Here is a 19,662-nt window from a genome sequence, read left to right as displayed (position 1 = left end):
AATATTTTGTTGATATTTTTTTCTCATTTTGGAGGACCTATGGGACATCAATCTGGGACCCTTGGCTTGCCTATTTTAATACCTTTGCACTAGGTTTTGATTTTAGGCCTCACAACAACGATTGCAAGGAGTTCTCTTCAACTTTTTGGCTTTCTAAAAGAAACCTTAGTGTTGTGTTGGGTTAGGGAGACTTTCATTGTTTTCAATGCCAAGATGGAGACTTACCTTTCATAGTTTCTTGCATTCTATTGTTTTAGAATGCTAAAGTGAAGCTTCACCTTGCATAAATTTAGTAAATTTTACACACACACACACACACACACACATGTTTTTTTTTGCATTCTATTGTTTGAGAATGCTAAAGTGAAGCTTCACTTTGCAAATAAATTCTATACACATATATTAATTAGTTCTTTTTATTTCACCTTTCATTTCACAACTTCACATGGCTTTACATTTCTTGCATTCTATAGCTTGATTCCAGTCAGTGTTAATGTTTGAGAAAGTCTCTTTTATTAAGCGGCTGCTGGTCGAGTTTCCTCCTCACAAAGAAGAAAGCCGAAAATACTAACAAATTTTTTGAGATTTGTAGAATTTTTGAACGACTTTCACATATTTTATCGGTTTTTCTTCTTTTTACCACGGTTTGCAGCTAGCTAGTCTCGATTTTCAATCGGCTAAGACTAAGTTGAAGCAATCCTTTCCCAAACACTGATACTAGTTTAATTCAACCTAACAATTTTATCACTTTCTTATTGTTTTTGAAAGCCGTCGTGACCCTTTCATTTGTTTTCCTTCAATGGGTAAGCAAATGGGATTTTGAACCTAGACTCGACTTCATGGACCAATCCAACTCATGCATCTTATGCTTTTTTCAAAGCGTGCGGTGTCTTTTTAATAAGATGTATGCAACATACGATTGCACTACACACACACACACACACACACATAAATGAAATAAAATGTTATATTAAACGTCTTCAAAAGGCCAAAATGACCTATTAGACCAAACCGATACAATCCTTGTGGATCTAATCCAATGTCTGGGTACAAAAATAAAATGAAGTAAAGTGAAAGACTAAAACTAAAAGATTCAAATCATCAACCTCAAAATCATCATCATCATCATCCATGCCCGAGGATGCCTAACATCGGGCGTTGTTTGAGAAAGTATTGCATCAGTTGCTAAAGAGCTTTATCAATATTCGCCTCTGTAAATAATCGTACTGGCGTCTCCCATGTCGTGCTAGAATAGTCCTGATTCTCTGGTGGAGTCTCTATCAATGTTGTGGTCGCCCCCGTAGACGTGACCGTCTAGCTCTCGAGCTCAGTGGCTTTGTCCAATAATATACCTTTGATAGAAGTCGGCTCTGAAGTCTATTGCGAATCATGCTCAATGAAGGAAACTAATTTAGTAAGGGCCTCAACTACGAGAGGAGGGCAGCTAGTTCATCCCGGATAATCTCATGTAGCATTGAGGCCTTAGCCTGAATCGTCCGAGAGATTATAGAGACAAGAGGCCTCTTCATACATCTCCATCCATCAGCTCTACCAGATCTGCCGGGGTGGTCCGCAGAGGGCCCCTAAATTTGAACCCCATAGAGCATAGCTGAAGCCACACTAGTGTCAAAAAGCCACAACTTTGTTCGAGGTTCCTGAAACTGAACCTACAAACACATCTTCTCCGAACCTCCCAAGGCTACATAAGCTCTCGTCAATCTAGTCTCTGCTGCTCAATAGAGAGAGAGAGAGAGAGAGAGAGAGAGAGAGAGAGAGAGAGAGAGAATTTTGCTATTCATTGCCATAGACAAAAACAAAATCCCGTTTTTCACGGGCTCAAACAACCTAAGAGGACAATTTAGCGGGCCGTCAGAGGTGTTGGTTCAACTTGGATGCAATGGTTTAGAGCCCCATAAATGAGGACATCCATAGTGGACTCCAACCAATCAAAATTTGTTGAAGCGCTCACCAATAGCCGGTGACGATGCGCTTCAACAATGTTAGAGCTGGGTCGCACACCCAATGGAAGTGGGGGGAAGACTCAGGTAGAACTCCAGAGAGAGTTGTGAAAATGAGACTATTTGGAGCTAGGCAGCAAATGATTTCATTGGATCCTAAAGACATCTGTTTCTCATATTAGGTGGTGGTCATGCGAGGCTTAGTTATGAGTTATTTAAACTGATAATTAAGCCTCATTCCTAGTCACACACAAAAAGGAGCATTGAATGAATAACTATACCTACCTTTTGTAGCTATGCCAATTTTGGCATAGTTGTGAAGTTCAAGGCGTAGTTGGGAGATTGAATGAATAATTAAGCCTTGTGTGAGCTTTGTTTGGACCTAATTGTCATAGTTATTTGTAACTGACAACTAAGCCTTGCGTGACTGTAGTCTTAAGGCCCTCTCTTTTGAAGGTACTAGTAGAAGTCTAGTAACGTTTCTATATTTTAGCAAGACTCTTTTGGAGTTTCCTCAATTAAAATAATCTTCTTGAAGAGAGGTACGTAAGAGGACTCCCCTATAGGCCCTTTAAAGGTACTTTTGGGGCCCCCTTAATGTGAGGCATACGAGTCACATACACGAAACTAACGACTTCAAAAATTCACACTTAAGAGCACCGTCACATAGACCCGATAGCAACGTTTTTAGAGGGTCTTTTAAGTTAAAAAATACAGTCACATACACCTCCACCACCACATTATATACGGTGCACATCTTGGAAGCATCTCTATTATAGAGGGTCCTTGAACCACCCTCTACATTTTGGAAGGCCTTCTAAATTGGAAATGACCTGCTAGAGCAAGTTAAGTGGATCCTTTTACCTCCTATCAAAATTATTCTTTTCTGTTCTCATTTGGCAGCTTTAATGGGACCCCACCTATCTACTTATGGGAATGCACAACCTTCAAAAGATGAGCTTTCCAATTTGGAAGGCTCTCGGTTTTGGAAGGCCTATGTGCATGTGCTCTTACCGAATGAAATATCGGCGCTTTATTTGGGGGGTGCTTCAACCACCCCCCCAAAATTCCAAAACGCATTTTCAACAGGCTATGACCAGTTTCTAAGCGAATGCCTCCAAGGTTCACCGCCTACTCTCAGTACGCATGATGAAGGGCCCTTCAATGGTCCAACCCTTTAAAGGGACTATGGGGGAGGAATCTTAAGGGGTGCAATGGGGCAGCCCTCTAACCCAAGCATTAATAAGGCCAGTTAGACAATACCACCATTGGCCAACATATATTAAACGCCCAACCAATTGCAAATGTTGTTGGGCACTATTGGGCCAGTGCCGGCTACAACTCGACGTCATGTCCTACTTGGAAGCTAGCGCATGGCGAAAGCTAGGAGGGCAGTGCAAACAAATGCTACAAAAAGCAGCACTCCAGGCCAAGCGCCCGTTGCAAGCTCAGAGCAGGCCCCTGTCTCGTTTCTTGGCGTGCTGGTCTCAAGCTAGGCAATCACCACCAAGCACCCATGGCCTGCGTTTTCAAATCTGATCCTCTCTCCCTAGTTCCACATATGATGATTATCATGGTGAGCATGAAGCAACACTGAAGGCCAGTGGGGTTGATCTAGATGTCGGACTCTCTGCCGAAGTGGCAGGGAGTCCCGCCTATGGCAACCAAAAGGTTAAAGCCCCCCTCCCCCCCTCTTGTTTTCAAACATTAAATACGTTTGAAAAAGTGGCGTGGCATTGGCCCCGTTTACTATGCTAGTGGTTTGAGCTTACATCTTTCTGCGTGAGAGCCTGAGTTCGAATCGTGCAGGTCGATATATGTTGCAATGCATAATCAACTTTTTGATTCAGCATTTCGCCCTTGGTGCAAGGGGTGGGGCTTACGAAAAATCTAAGTGCCCAAGTGTGACTTGCTGCATCGGCCCAAGAGGTCAACATGCTTGCCACTTGGAAGCTCTCAAGGATGCCACATCCTTGAGAGTCCGATATTTAGTGAGAGCCAAGTTGTAGAGTACGACTCTCTCTTGTCTTGTTAATGGGGGTCGAGCCCATCGGAGGGTGATCCATCGTAATAATGAGCTGTTGACAGTCAAGACAACAATAATATGCAGACACTCGGGATACAAAACCCCATACATTGGGCCTCTAAAATTTCAATAGAGCATGGAGGGTAGTCTGTATTATTTGGTAAAAGAAAAAGAAAAAAATTCCAGAAAACCAGCGAGGAAAGGGTTTGAGCCTGGTCGCGTGGGCTGCCAAACAGCAAGCCTGCCCAGTCAGCCGGTTGACATGCGCCAAATGATTACCTGCAAAACAGTAGGTCAACTTTTCGAGCAGAAGGCGTTCAAAAGGAGGGAGCTCAACGAGCGGGGCGGCTGCTCCGATTTACTGAGAATCCCACGTCTTTTGAGGCCATTATTTTTTATCTTGTAGATTATGAGGTCAAAACGCAGCATACGAAGTGCCGTGATTGCATTTTCTCTCTCTACTTTACCTGCTGGTAACCGGCTGATGAACAGGGTCCTGCGCTCATGCGTCCAGGCTCTTTGAGTAACTCCATTAGCAAAACGGGGTAGGAAGGGGCAATTCCACCTCTAAAGAAAATTGGAAACGGGCTGGGCATGCCATTGGACTCGACAGAAGCAGGAGAGTGGGCACAACATGCATCACCAAGATCATCAAGGCGATTACTGAGCTCGCGATGTATCAGCACCAAAATTATTGCGCTCAAGCTTTGCAAAGGGGAGATGACAACAAGCTTGAATGACCAGCTGCACAACTTGGCCTCAGGCGGCCTGCGAGGCGGTAATAGAGGTACCAATGCAAATGCCATGCCATGTCACAAAGGGACAATGGTGACAGAGGGATCGATTCTGTCGTTGCGGTACAAGAGGATGGTGCGGTTAGGGGAAGCTTTGCGACATTGGAACCTGATCCATGACTACAAGTATTTATTATATTTATCCAATTCAGGCCCAAGTGAAGAGAAGAATCTTCTCAAGGTACATAGCCTTTTCTGCAAGTAGAAGTTACACAAGAAGATTTAGAAATTTTCTCATGTAGGAAAACGGAGTCTTTCTCAATGTTTTTCATACAATGCATAACATCATGAGCTTCTGCTCGAGAGGCACCACATACCTAGCTAGGTACCATTGGGGGCAGGGGACCGCCGGCCCCCCCACCAGACCGCCCCCCCACCGGGCCGGAGGGCCCCTGCCCCCAATCGTACCTAGCTACGTATGTGGCGCCTCCCTCACAGAAGCTCATGATGTTGACATAAGTCACAATGTGGGAGATATTGTGAGAATTTGTCCAAAACTTCTTGTGTTAGTAGTATTTCTTCTCAGCAAATAGGCTCAATAATTTTTTGAATCAATGGATATGATCCACTTTGTAGCCATTTTAGTTGCTAATTTCTCAATATCCACCCTCCTCTTGCTTTGTGTAGGTAGTAAGTTTCCAGGCCACCATAGGTACCGTACCCCCTATTAACTTCAGCTGATCCTCCCCAAAGAACTTCTTGCCAGTGTTATTGCTTGATTAGGTCGATGATTTGAGGGCTTCTTGCAAGACAGAAAATAAGTTGAGAGAAAGTAACAGATAGTAGTTCAAAACAAAAGCTCTTGCAAAAATCGTAGGTTTAAAAGTCTGCCAAGTATAGTCTTTTTTTCTAAACTTGTTGATGACCCAATGCCATCTCTGATCAAGGGTGATTCTAAATCCCAGGAATACTCAAAAGCTTGAAAAACTGACCTTCATGGATAGGTTGGCATCCTGCATTTATGACAACATGTGGGGTTTGTTCATTGGAGGCCTTGAACCCAGTTTTGTTATGGTTGATGATGGATAGGTTGGCATCCTGCATTTATGACAACATGTGGGGTTTGTTCATTGGAGGCCTTGAACCCAGTTTTGTTATGGTTGATGATGGAGCCTGAAGCCAAATAGAACACTACAACACAAGCCACACAACTTTTCTTAGTTTGGGTGGTAAACAACACGATACATTATGTGAAATTTGGACTACAAAGGGGCCCTTTAAAGAGTTTGACTTTACCTCTCTCTACCAAAATGGACGCATGGATAAATTTTTGCAAGCAAACTCCAAACTTGGGAGCGGAGGTTTGACAGTTAGAACGTCCTCTTCAATCTCTATCTACTGATATATAGCACGCCATGAGATTCCTCATATTTTAGAAGATTCTTTTTTTGATTCACCTATGATCTACTGATATATAGCACGCCATGATCTACTTTTAGAACGTCCTCTTCAATCTCTATCTACTGATATATAGCACGCCATGAGATTCCTAATATTTTAGAAGATTCTTTTTTTGATTCACCTATGATCTACTGATATATAGCACGCCATGATCTACTTTTAAGGAATCTCATGGCGTGCTATATATCAGTAGATAGAGATTGAAGAGGACGTTCTAACTGTCAAACTTTCGTCAACTTTAGAGTTTCCTTGCAAAAGTTTATCCATGTGCCCATTTTGGTAGAAACAGATAAAATCAAACTCCTTAAAAGGCCCCTTTGTGAGTCCAAATTTCACCTAATGACTTTAAATGCTTAAGATAGTTTTCACAAAAAATGTTGAGGTAAAGGCGGTGTGTCTTTTACCTTGGTCGAATATGTCAGAGACGTCCGGCTGTCCCTCATTTGTATTCACACCTTATCCTTTACTAGATAGAAGAATAAAGGACTCTCTCACATTGTGGTGAGTAGCTCCATCCACGCAGTGTGTCTTTTGCTCTTCTCCTCTCTCACACTCCACACGCACTGCGTACGTGTTGGGAGTATTTTCAGCAGATGTCCTAAGGTTTTACCTCCCTTTCAAAGCCATTTATGTTGTCACAATCTCCATTTGAGTAGCACAATAGGAAGTAGTTTGCAATCGACGTTTTCATCATCGGATTCGAGTCTTGATGCTTCTCCAGTATTCGACATCGGCTTTGGAAATAGAGGAAGATTATGTGCTTTTTTTCAGGCCTCGAAGAAAGAGAAGCAAGGTGTTTGCTTTTCGACACACACACTCTCGACATCGTTGTTTTTTCGAGACACTCTCAGCTTCGACGATCGGCAACAAAAGAAAACCTCGGCATCTTCTTCTCGACTTCGACATGGTGAGAGTGAAAGAGAGCGGATTTAGGCTTTCCTACAACGCTTCAATTTCTTCTCCGACAGACATACGTGATGACACATGCGGATCCAATTCCTTTTTTGGAGCGGGTTCTTTCGACAAGCGACATCGACTCTCAGATGTTTACAATCACGATAGGTACATCAGTACCACACGTACTGCCACGTGGGTGGGAGCTCCACATCGCCTTTGTTGGAGATTAGAGCTTCAATTTGATTCATAGCACACACATCCCATATGAAAGAATGCCAATGCATAAGGAAACGCCCACCATTATATATGTGAAATCAATGCTTTCATTCTTCATAGTTAGGAGATGAGTTGATAGAGTGAGTGTAAGTAAATTGGTGTTGAGAGAATTAGGTAGCTTTATGATAAAAGAGCAATAGCTTGGGGGTTATGGAGTGAGTTGCTTGTATCTTTGGCTTTGCACTTTTATAGGTAGGAAAAATAAAAACTATTTCTAAAATGAGAAAATGAAAAAGAAATGGGTCACCACGGTGGTCTTCCCAAAGTAAATCATGACAAGTATTAGGTTTCAAACATAGATATGTTTATGCAAAGTATTATACATGTCATAGGTTGATCACAGTGAGATGTTTGGAATTCACATGTAGCCGTACATATTGCCTCTATGCATAATGCCACTATAATAGCCGGGCAAATTACAAGCACAGAAATTGACACTTACATAATAGTGCAATTTTCTTACATTTAACCGCACAAATTGCCTTAGTTATAACCACATGTTAGCAGCTTTACAAAAAAATCCAATTTCTAAATAATTGAAAATTATTTCTAATGCTTGCAAAACGGTCATAGCCAATGACATATAGACTTAAAAACAATCTATGTAGGATGCACGCCGCACAAATACCACAAAGCATAAGCAAAATAATAAAATATACCAAATTCAGAGAGCTATTGTCTTAAGAGTGTACATTGAACATTAATGGTTTGTTTGTGATTACATTAAATCTCAGCAGAATCATTACAAAGATCCCTACAAGAGTCATGATCTAATTCAATGACCATGGACATGAAAAACCCATTGCTTTGCTTAAGCCATTGTCGATCACTATCCTCACTGCAATGGATATCATTGTTGGGAAACTAAGAGCAAGGGACACCTCTATAGCAATGTATCCCAATAGCGCTTGAGACACAAGATCAACACCACATATGGCATCAAAAGAACCTTAACAAAACCACAACTCAAAGACCAGTGACCCCTCGGGAATTTATAAGCATACGCACACCCAAAAGACCACCATGGAAACTAGGAAGCACCTGCCTTGGTATGGATTTAGAGCATACGCTAACCAATGCACTTGAGGAAAAAATTTCCCCCCTTCACAAAATGATTTTTCAAAACCATAATCTTGAAGTGTATACACACCACAAAACAAACGAGCTTCTACAACTTACCTTACACCAAATTGCTTGTGCGTTGCCATATCCTGTACTCTGCAAGAACTATACTGTTCTCCCAAACCATAATTTTAAATGGGATGATTTCAAACCTCAAAAATTCTATGCATTTTTTGAAATGAAAGTTCTGAAGACTACATGTAGGCAAGGCTAGTCAAGGACAAAAAGCTGCATCAAAAAGCATGGAGGAGGCACAACGACCCAAGACGTGCAAAATTGTGATATTTTGCTAAATGTTTTTTAGTTTGTACATGTGTTTTTGTTATATACATGTGACACTTCAAAAAACTTTCTTATGGATACTCATGACAACTCAACAGCTGGTGCTACACTAGCAACTTGCATTACATGTATATGTGCTTGCTAAAGCAAGATTAAAAATCCAAAAAAAGAGAGCCGACAAACCATTTCCAGATCCGACATCATACCCATATGTATAAAAAACAGAGTGTCCGAAGCGTGCTCAACATAGTTTGCCAAACCCCTAGTCTACTAGAGCATTCATGCTCAGCATTTATGTTGAGCATTCATGCTCAGCATAAACATAAAAATCCATGTCCACTTGGATTAAAAGTCCAAAGAACACAAACTCCAACTTCAAGAGCTGATCTTAGACATAATAATGCTCTCAATATCAAAGCATAAACCATAGGTTTCATCCACCCTTTTTTCAAGCATAATTTGTTATCCACAAACACCACATATGGAACTCATTTATCACCATAGGATGCAAATAATTTGGCAATAGCTTCTCTTACATGCCAAAAAATTTAGGAGATATCATATCCTCATGCATAACAAAATCATTTTCTTTTATTTTTATAAAGCATCCATCCAATTCAACCACGCCATGCTTGAGAAGTAAGCTATCTTCCATACCATACCTTAAGCTCCTTAACAAGAGGATTAAACAAGGTAGCGTCAATCACATTCACATGAGACATAACAAGAGAATATGCATCATTGTTTACATCCTCCAAAACCTCAATATTCTCTTCATCAATCAAGGAATGGATATCCACACCATCATGTGAGTGCGCGAATGCGGTGCATGTGCGGAGAGTGAGAAGGGGGGAGAGAGAGAGTACACAGGGATGTAGGGTGGAGCTCCCAAATCTCACTGTATGAGCACAATGTGAGAATGAGTTAGAGCTCCTTATTCTTTGTATATATAAAGGATAAAACATACAAAGAATAAAGAGATAAATGTGGGCGACGGGACACTGGCCGACAGACACGGGCAAAGTACGGTGAGGCACACCGTCTTTACCTAACATTCTCCCACCAAAGGCTGTGTGCAAAGATTTAATATTTACGTAATTACGTCAAATTTTGTGTGATCACAAGGTCTTATTGACACATTTACATGATCACAGTAAACATGATCACATAGAAACCGGTTTAGGGTGACTTGCAAACCCACAAAATTCTTGCCGGGCTTTTCTATTTCCCCGACAGGCCCGCCGGGGTTTATTATTTTCCTTGCGGGCCCGTCGGGGAAACAGGAAAGCCCGGCGGGCTATTAGCGTTATATATACGCAGGCCCGATCAGGCCCGCTGGGTGTATTAGCGCTTTCGTCTTGAGAGAGAGAGAGAGAGAGAGAGAGAGAGAGAGAGAGAGAGAGAGAGAGAGAGAGAGAGAGAGAGAGAGAGAGAGAGAGAGAGCGCTTGCGCCACCTTTGCAGGTACGTCGAGAGGAGAGAGGAGAGAGGGGGTCGTGTGGGAGCGTGCACTGCGTCACAGTGCGCGGCAAAGCAGAGTACCTGACCACACGATGCGGGTATGTGTTGTGTGTGTGTGTATGCGTTGTGTGGTAGCGTGCCTTTTTTCGTAGTGCGCGGTAGTAATAAGGTACCTTACCACACAATGGGAGTGTGTGTGTAAGCTGTTCTACGGAACAGCACTTATCACGGGGGCATCACCTCGGTGACGCGGGGAAGATGGTGTCCTTGTGGTAAGTATTGGCTTACTATCTGGGTACTACGTCGAGAACGCGGCGAATCTAGTATCCTTATGGTAAGTCAACTTCCCTTCCCCTTTCCCAAAAAACATATGGGCATCGATCGGTAACGCGGCTATATGATGTTCGTATGTAGGCCATTGTTTTTCCTTAGATTCAGGTGGCACTTGATCGGTAACACGGCTAATAGAGTGTCGTTTGTTAAAAGCATATGTTTTTGCATGAATGTGGTGTTCAGGTCGTTATCCCGACCGTACGAACATCATATAATTTGTATGTGCACATGCAGTTAATTTTTTAAGTATTAAGTATATGAAATACTTGGTCGGTAAAGTGGCAGTGAAGAGTATTTCATATACAAAATGTATGAATTGTTTGATTTTGTTGTTTTTAACTGTCCATTTGAAATTATATACTAGCTAATCATATTCAAAAGAATACTTTATTCATCAATCATTGCTATTTTAAATGTTCCATTTATATAGAATACTTTATTCATCAATCATCACTATTTTAAATGTTCCATTTATATAGAATACTTTATTCATCAATCATTGCTATTTTAAATGTTTCATTTATATAGAATACTTTATTATCAATCATCGCTATTTTAAATGTTCCATTTATATAAATTACATGTAAAAAAATATTTGCACACAAATTGCATGTTTAATACTCATTTTTAATCTTTTTAAAGGACTCTCAAGCATTATCGCTAGTTTTAATGCTTCATTTACATAAATTCTTTGGAAAAAATCTAAATACATACAATTTGCATGTTAAATATACTTTTGTATCTTTTAAAGAGCATCAATTATCATCGCTTTTTGATTGCTACATTTACATAACTTCTATATAAAAAAGTGTGTGAACACAATTTGCTAGTCCAATTTGTATACTTCCAATGTTTTAAATGTTTTTGAAGATTTTAAGTCGGTGTGTGCTTTGTTTGAATTAGTATGTGCGCACGGAGAAAAATATAAGTTAAAAATTCAATATATGCTGAAACGTTAAAGACCGTTAACATGTATTGTTTGATATGAATTAAGTTCTTATAAACCATTTTTTTGAACTGCTTTTTACACATGTAACAGATTGCAATTTTAAGTGAAGATTATATTCAATTTTTATCAATATTTCCATAACATTTGTTAAAGTCTTCAAGTGGTGGTTAAGAGTTTACCTAAGATAGTGTGAGAGTGGTAGTGTCATTCGCAACCATGAATTTGTATTTGATATGCTATTTTTGTATTGTCCAGTGTAAATATGACGCCAGATCAAAAGAAATGTATTATGCGTGCCAGTCATAAAGAATGTATTTTGGCAATCTCATCATGTGCAACTGATCGCATACAACAGATTAGTGAAAGCGATGTCTACATCAAAGACATCACTAGCGCTATATGGGAGAACACAGAGCGCAGGTTGCGACTTGAAGGCCAATACGAGTTGTTGAGTCGAGCTGGGATACTGGAATTTGACCCCCACCACAAGGTCAGGACAATGTTGGGCAATATGAAAGTATGTTGCAGAGACTTAAAGGAATATATCCCACCTGCTTGCGACATGTCAAAATTAGAGCTCTGGGATAAATTGTGGGAAGAACAGACGGTAAAGATGAAGTGTGTGAAAGCGCAAGACCAAGCAGCTTTACCCAAGAGATTAAAGATGGCCCAAGATGCGCAAGCAGCTTTGGGAGGTCGATATGATGCCAGCGGCACCGACACAATCATGCGCACTGCTTTGAATGTAAAGTGTGCTCATCTTGTCGGCATCCCTCACGAAGCCTTGGTAGAAGGTATGAGGATTGGAGCAGGTTCCTTCGGTGTGTGCACATTGTACACTATCAAAGGCATCTCATTTTTTCCAGACCACATTACATATGTGGAAAAATGTTACAAGGGAGGGAGTGAAGCGAAAATTTGATAGCTTTTAGACAGAGCAAGGAATGCAAACGCTTCACCCCTCCATTGTAAGGTGCATTGGGTTTACTACAAAAGCTCCTTGGATCACGATATTCCCATACTACAATGGGGTACCGTGGGCGACATGATGTGTCGCTTACCGTTCGCTCACGGATTGTTCAGACGACACATGCACAGGCTACAACACGGCTGGAAGTCATTTCCTGTAGCAAACAACCCTGTAAGCGAGATAGACATGGTGCGGATCAAAGTAGTGGTCGAGTAGATGCCGAAAATTCGTCATGCCTTAATCGACGGCGTTGCGGCTGCCCACTCGGCCAGTATAGTGCACAGTGACCTACACCCGTTCAACGTAATGTTGGACTTTACTCGCGCCAATAAACCCCGCGTCGGTATCATTGATTGGGGTATGATGCTGAGAACACCTGCTAAGCATGTAGCAAATAATTATTTGTCTCCAAGCACACAGTCGGACGAAGCAGTTTTGAATGCACAGAGAGTAGGGAATGCCGAGATGGATAAGCGACCGTGGATTGCTCCCGAATTATACGATCCACGGTGCGTAGATGCATACACAAAAGCCAACGACATTTATGCATTGGGCTACCTGTTCGACATGTTGGCAAATTTTTGGAGTGCAGCCAATTTTTTTTATTTTCCAGACGAAGTTTTTCACCACCTCGACGAAGATGTTATGAGGGCTATTCGAATTAAAGTAGATTGTTGGATGAAGTTAAAAGAGCGGGACCAAAGAAGGAATGATTCTGACGTGTTCATATTTTTCAAAGAACATTTAAAGACAAACCCTAACTCTGTGCAACGTCCACTTGTTGAACTTGCATCATCATTTTATCCGATTTAAATATTTCTATGATATACATGTCTTGTCAAGTGTATTCTTTTTTTTATTGAAGTGTATTATCTGGTTTGAAGTGGTTCACCTAATTGAGTCAATTATCTTTAATAATTTCAAATTTGTCATTTAACTGTCAATATTTCAAATTTGCCTTGTGGTTCAATTAGTCACATTTGGAGTGGTTTGATTTAGTGGATTCCATGCAGTGTCCCAATGAGTGAGAATATATATTTGCCAATGATATTGAATATTTTCCACTCTGTTGACTGCAACTCTAAGAGAAAATGGCCGATCAAGAACAAGATATTGACACCCAATCATTACGTGATGATCAACAACAAGCGGCTGTTAATGCATTTCAGCGCATAAAGTCTCTGGCACACGGCATGTCGGCACAACAAGCGATGTGTACTACTCGCCGAATCTCAAAGTGGGAAAATCCAAACCATATGCAGTGGAAAGAGATCAATAAAGAAGTGACAAAGGACATGATCAAGACAATATGGCCATGTGAGGACGCAGAGATCAAGAAAGGAAGGTGGAAGGTTTCGAAGTGCACCCATGATGGTATCAAAGATAACGCTGAGAGGATTTATTTGGAGGTTTATGGCCATCCCCTGCACAATGCAGATTGTGCGCTATATTTTGCCAAAATGTTATATGTTCACTTTGTGCAACAGCGACCAGTAGACTTCTCGTCAAAGGAGACAACTGTCGCCACTCATGATTTAAGGGAGAGTTGTGTCACTTTCACTCAAGATAAGCTGGCATTGATAGTGGAAGGCGCCGACCTAAAATTAAAGAGAGAGAAGGATATTTACACGACACAGTTGGCAGAGAAAGATGCAAAAATAACACTTCTTTCTATAGCCACCTAGACACCGCAACCCTCACAAGTCCGGATGGAGAAAAGCATTCACCGCTTAAGCCAGGACGTTCAAACCCTAACACAGCGAGTGAATCCAACACCTATATAAGGGACACACATCAGCCACCTTGTCTTGCATCCGGAGTTGGTCCCCTCGTCTACTTCAGATGCATCCTCATCTTCCCAATGTCCAGGTTGCTACAAGAATTTTGATGGATGGAGTGGGTACTATACATTGACATGTGGTCACTATTATCATTTAATTTGTCTTATTCATTTGATGCAAAACAATAGTCGATGCGCAATATGTTCACAAGATATTCCACAAGGAATATATATTATGTTTGGCATGGCAAACGAATATAAATTCAAGCAATCACGCCGAGATACCCCTAGCACAATTAGAAATCTGTTTCATGAGCAAGATGCTGCTTCAGGGCAACACAATTGAGGTCGACAAACTATGTAATATCGCGATAAACTATGTACTATCGAGAATATGAAGCATTGTAATTACTCAAAACACATTTGAATACAAGGTCTTTTACAATGGTTTTTGACATTTACTCATTCTACTCTCAAGCTATATTGAATGAGTTGAGTTGTTATCCGGTTCTAAGTCTGAGTGTTGTGGTTCTCCTTGTAATTCAACCTCCACATCTATTATTAAATTCTCTTCTATTTCGTCTACAGTGCATTGAGATACACCAACATTGAAATCTTCTTCATTTTCGTTTTGACAATCATACAACCAGGTTGGCATTTTCTCTTCGTAGCAAGCACTTTCGATGTGATTATGTTAATGAAATCCCTAGCTATCCCTATCCCTGTCAGCATCCTCAGTGCCATATGCATCCTCATCAGGAATAACCTGAATATGAATCAACATGTCAGCATCGTCTGGCAAAGACATATCTGCTGAGAATAACTGCAAAACCAAAAAATCAGCACCATTGCAATCACACATAGCTATCTGAAGGACACTGTCGCCCTCAAACATATCAGACATATTATAGAACAATGCATCGATCTCTAGCTCAACTGATGACTGAAAAAGCTGTGCATCCCCAGAGATATCACTATCTATGTGAATGTCACCACAATAAAAATACACAACCTGCTTTCCATGCAGCACATCTGCAAAAGAGACACGCTTCGTCTCTTGCTCCAAACATGGCCGCAAATACACAGAGACTACACCACCTCGTGTGTCAGAAATATATAAAGGGTATACCAGATCACTCCTAACACCTCTGGCTATCACTAGTGATCCCCTATGCATATGAAATGATCGCTCTCCAAGCAGTTTACAATGTACACTACTCTGTAAAACTGACACACTGAAATGAGACTCTGGATGAGTCCTGGTACATAACGTACATCTCGTAGTGTAAGCAATGCACCGCTAGGTAAAGACATGTATACATCTCCAGCACCCTTTATGTCATATTGTTAACCCTCGTGGCTCACGGAGACCCTATCGCCTACGATGGATGCCGTATTATTTATTTAGTAGAGTCAGGCACCGGGCTTGTCAGTCCAATAAGAAAAGGGTAGAGTGATCGCCGATGAGAGGCGCACTCTAACTAGAACACGCAAGGGTTAGTTGGCTAAGCATGGGTGCCCAAATGTGAATGGGGCGAGCTCATATAAAAGTCACCTAAACCTAAAATTGACCTATTCTCTCAGTGTGCAATAGAAGAAGTGCTCTTGCCCTATCTCCATCCCCATCTCCATTGTGTGCTCACAGGTGTGTGTGTGTGTGTGTGTGTGTGTGCTTGAGGGAGAGAGGGAGAGAGTGTGTGTGTGTGATCGAACATTGTGACGACACCTACGGTGGCGAGGCGGTTGAGCGCAGTACGGCGGTGGCTCCCTCTTCTTCGTGGCGAGGAATCCTTCACGGCGACAACCGCAGGGAGGTGAGTGACACACCTCTACTCTCTGTGAGCTTGCTAGGCCTGCTAGTTGTGTGCTTGCAGCCTTCGTGGCTGTAAGCACACCTCTGCTCTCTGTGAGCTTGCTAGGCCTGCTAGTTGTGTGCTTGCAGCCTTCGTGGCTCGCACACGGTGCTCGACAAGTCCCTAGCTCCGACACATGCGGCAGACGCGCACATTTTTGGCGCCGTTGCCGGGGAGTTGCCCTGCACCAAGCTCCGAGAAGCACTCTGTGCTGCCCTGTGGAGACACCAAGCTTAAGTAGGAAGGTTGTGCTGTGTCGTGGGTTAGCTCATTTCGGTTTCTGCACAAAAACAAAGAATGTTTGTTCATTTCGTTCTCTGCACAGTTAGCTCATTTCGGTTTCTGCACAAAAACAAAGAATATTTGTTCATTTCGTTTTCTGCACAGCTAGTTCATTTCGTTTTCTACACAAAAACATAGAATATTTTCTCATTTCATTTTCTGCACAGCTAGTCCATTTCGATTTCTGTAAAACAGAGAATATTTCATTTTCTGCACAGGAAAACAGAAAATATAAAACAAAAATGACAGAAAACGTAAAAAATGCAATGGCTAAAAAATAAATTTGATTTATTGGCGGGGGAAATATTTTAAGTTTTTTCAAAAAGGTAGATCAGGATTGGATGATGAGCTTGAGCTTGAGCTTGGTCTTAGTCTTATGATATAAGGTAAATGCTATTCACTATATATAGGCTAGTGCTCAAGTGAAAGGAGAAAGCATGTGGGGCAAAGCCTTCACCTTTCCCTCCACAAGTCACCCTTCAACTTTCTATTTTAAGCCATGTGCCCAGGTAGAAACTAGGAGAAATTGACTGTTTTAGGGACTTTGGAAGCTTTCGATAGTTAAACAGTGTTCTGTAAAGTGCGCCTAGATCTCCTAAGCGATACGCTCGTTTCGAGCTATTACACGTCCCAATCCGTTTTTCGAACCTCAAAAAACATCAAAAACAAGAAAAAATCAAGTAGAAAACGGGGTGCAAAACACCCACAAAATAAAGCAAGTAACCTTTGAGGGTTGCCGACACTTGTAGGGCACCCAAAGCACATGTATCTACGCTCGGTCGTGTGCTAGAGTCCGAACAACTAGCTAGTGCTTTGATTTACGGGGGTACTCACTATCCTTCCACGCTAGGGTCTACGCCCTCGGCGGGGACCCACTCGGCGGGGACCCAAGGTAGTGCAACCCAAGACCCAAATATAGCAGCTAGCGACTCTTCCTCTGACTACGATATTATGGAAGAGCATCTTACACAAAGCCCCGAGGGAACAAATGAAACCGTACCTAGCTGGGTCCAACAACCTGGAACTAGTGTTTTTAGCCGTTTGATGGAAAATTTTAGTAGAGCTACGCACTCTGAACCTGTGGCTAGTGAAGTAAACGAAGGAGGTGAGAAAGTAGAATCACCATTCACATCTCCTGTAGAACCCACACTCCCTCAGAGTGTCCACGTGGACATTCTACCTACCTCATTTAATGAGGGCCCTACCGAGCTACCGCCTTCCAAAGTCGCCTCTAAGGTAGCGGTGACTAAAAGTCAAAACACGGGAAGCAACATTGCATCCACCTCACGGAAACCCTCTAGTACACCAAGTTTGGACGGGGTATTTCTCAATGAAAATTGGGAATATGACCTACACACGGAGACTTTGACCGACCTATACATGGGCTACACATACCATGTGGGCTGGTTAGAAATTGTACAATCCACATCTAGTGCCACTAGTCTAGAGGAACAACAACACATGATCTGCAATGTCATCCATAGGATTACCCAGTCCGAGAGGCTAAATCGAGGAATGAACATACCTTCGACGGGTCCTATGCAATTTTTAGACACGGGAAAAGGGAAACAACCCACTCTATCACAAATGGAGACTCCCCCAGTGAGTCCCATCGATCCCCCATATGTTGTTTCGCCAGGGGTCTCAATGCAATCTGAGCCTGCAAGTGATAGCTTTACTTTTCCAAGTCTAGCTCATCTTTCCCTGGATGACACCACGGATACCATGCCTACCCCAATGATGGGCATGCCAAGAAACACACCATGGACCTCGTTTGTTAGTAAAGCACCTCTACATGGAAGCTCAATGCCTGCAATAGTACCTACAAGTGCGTACCAATCGTATGCACCTATGGATCCACGTACTCATGTAGTCCCTACCTCTCCCATTGTTTCAACTACCTATGCTCCACAACCACAACACACAAGTTCTTATTTCCATGGGACTATACCGGCTAGCATTAGCATGTCACATCCGACGTCTGCTATGCCTAGGGCCACTCATATGAACTATGGACCACCACATGGCACAACATCGTACCCAACGTGGAACCCAAGGGCTTCCTATGCGCCAAGCACAATGCCAATACCTACTCCACATGTAGTCTTTGGCGGGCCTTCACCCACGGTGCCTGCTCACTTAGGTGACTTGGCAACATTTGCTCAAGCTATTGGTCGATCTATTGCTGAGAATATGCTTAACACCCCTGGTAGAGAGCCTAGAAGTAAGGCAGTACAAATAGCCAAGCTCACACAAAAATTTAGTGGAGACGGGGATGTGAGAAAGCATATCGAAGTGTTTGAACAAATATGGATTCTCTAGGAGAACACAATGACCTACATAAGAGCAATGCTTTAAGCCCAACCTTAAGTGGAAAGGCTGGGGATTGGTATAGAACCCTAAGGGTGGAAGAAAAAATGATTTACCCTACTCTTAGGAGACTGTTCTTAAAAGAATACAACGAGAGGGAGTGCTTTGGGGTGTAGCCTCTCAGCTCCAGAAAGCCCAACGAGAGGAAGGAGAGTCGGTGAGAGACTTTATAAGTCGCTTGAAGCATTTGAATTCTTGTTGTAATCCAAATGAGTGCTTCAACAATAACCAATTGATTGATAGATTCATTAGGGGATTACGACATGAGGATATCTACAATGGTCTAGTCATTAGAGGTATCACCACTTGGGAAGCAGTCACCACCAATGCGATCCAATTGGAGGATAATTTAGTGATTCAAGGAGAAAGAGTGTCTGTTGAGACTAAATCTATTAGCTCGCAAGCATCAGGGCATCATCCAATGACCCTAAATCCTATTGCTAAGGAGCCAAAGATATTTGAGATGACTTTAGCAGATCTCACCAATGCTATTCAAGAGAGTCTTAGAGACAATCGTGCTCCGCAAAACACTTATATGTATCCAAGAAGGGAGCAACAATGGTGCTCAATATGCTATGGACTGCATAGTACCAGTGAATGCCCTACTTTTAGAGTAAAATTCAATGGGAACTGCAATGCATGTGGGAGGTATGGTCATCATGCTAAGGATTGCATAGTATTTAAGCGTGCGATGGCCAATAGACCAACCTTAGCATGGACAAACACACCTCGAGTGCCTGATTGATGCCGGCCCCACCTCTTGAACAAACATCACAACATATGGTCCCTAGGGCCCAAAATGTTGTTCAAACAACACCCTTACCACCTCCAGTGCTAGGACCGCAACCACCACATCCGAGAATCACTTCTGTGAATCAAGTGGGTTGTGAGTCATCTATTTCTTGTTTG

Source organism: Adiantum capillus-veneris, chromosome 26 (assembly GCF_014529385.1).
Source record: "Adiantum capillus-veneris isolate H3 chromosome 26, ASM1452938v2, whole genome shotgun sequence".
Classification (NCBI taxonomy): Eukaryota; Viridiplantae; Streptophyta; class Polypodiopsida; order Polypodiales; family Pteridaceae; genus Adiantum; species Adiantum capillus-veneris.
The sequence above is the reverse complement of the archived record's forward strand: the minus strand, read 5'-3'. Positions refer to the sequence as shown.